Source organism: Alligator sinensis, unplaced genomic scaffold (genome assembly GCF_000455745.1).
Source record: "Alligator sinensis unplaced genomic scaffold, ASM45574v1 scaffold907_1, whole genome shotgun sequence".
NCBI lineage: Eukaryota > Metazoa > Chordata > Crocodylia > Alligatoridae > Alligator > Alligator sinensis.
Window position 1 is genome coordinate 30,054 of NW_005841925.1, and position 1,379 is coordinate 31,432.

The 1,379-nt window shown below is 54.5% G+C and overlaps 1 protein-coding gene across 1 annotated transcript in view; it reads left to right on the top strand.

Annotated features, from left to right (window-relative positions):
* The window catches only part of B4GALNT4 (beta-1,4-N-acetyl-galactosaminyltransferase 4), a 52,915-nt gene that overhangs the window by 20,084 nt on the left and 31,452 nt on the right, over positions 1-1,379 (top strand). The window lies entirely within an intron of this gene.

Sequence of the window (1,379 nt, forward strand, 5' to 3'; positions counted from 1 at the left end):
CTTTCCCTGCCCACCATGCCTGTCCTCCTCTCTCACACCCCCTGCCCCATTCTGTGTTATGTTGGAGGGCTGTTTCTCTCCCATCACCCAGCCTAGCCTGCTGGATCTAGCTGAAGCTGACAGGTCTATTCTAGGCTTGTCTCTGCCTGCTCTATCAGTTTGTTGTCAGGCAGCATATTAGCACCTGATGGCCCTTACCTTCAGCAGCATGTCACAGCCGCCCTTGCTCTGAGCATCAGCCTCAGCTGCTGCAGCATAAAGAGGGAGACATTCTGGATCAAACTGGTTGTTTGGGTCTGTCCTGGGTGAGGTGCCTTTGCCCCCACCCCTGCCCCAGCATTAACTCTGCCCATTGGCCTCTATCCTGGCTACTTCATGCCTGCTGGGTCCCTCAAGAAGGCCCCAGTATGTGGCTCTGAGCATAAAGAATGCAGCGCGCAAAGTTTTGTAGCCAATTTTGGGACTCTGCTATTGCCCTGCCAATAGCTCTGATGGACAGTACAGTGAGGAGGCACTCTGAATACTGATTGTTTCCCCACTGGCAAGGAGAGAGGCAGGCAAAAGCCGGAGAGGGGCTCTGTCCAGACAGAGGAAGGAGTCTGAACAGCAGTGACCCTGTCTGAAGAGCAGAGGCGCCTGAGTAGGGTTTGGCTGTGGGCCGTGTAAGCAGCTTGGCAGCTCCAGAGGGCTGCTCCTGTGCCCAAGAGGGGCCCATCTCAGCTGCCTGCCCTAAGCTGCTGGTGTCATTGTGCTGCCAGGAGCCAGTAGGCAGGGCCACCATGACCCAACAAAGCAATGCATGCCGGGACAGGGGCTGCCTTTTGTGGGGATGTGCTGAACCACAGCAGCTCCCTCAGGTTCATTCTGGGCAGTGTGTGCTCAGCCTCGTGGGCCATGTCTCCATTTTTAAAGATAAAACATGTGCATCAGGGGGCAGGGTAGGAAGTAACAGGCTTCAGAGTCAGGCACCATGTATTAGCATCAACCAATTCAACCCTGCCCACAGGCTGGAGTGGGATACCTCCGCTTGAGAGGGGCTGGGGCTCTGGAAGTAGCAAGGTTGTGTGACTTCTCAGTCCTTCTACTTAGCGCTTTCTCCCCTGTGTGCAATACCAGTGTTATGTTCTGCATCCCCTCATGCCCTCATGCCTGTGGGGTTTCCCACCGCTTTATATATATACCACTAATATACTGAGCCCCTCATCACTTTTGGGAGATGGGGAGGAAGACTAGCTCTGTTCCACAGACAGGAGAGCTAAGGTGCTTTTCCCAAGGCCACAAAGCCAGTCTGGGACAGAGCCAGAAACAGAGCTGAGGCCACGAAACTGCCTTTCCTGGCTTGGCCAGTGCTGCCTTTTAACTGCAGATGTTTAGCTCTT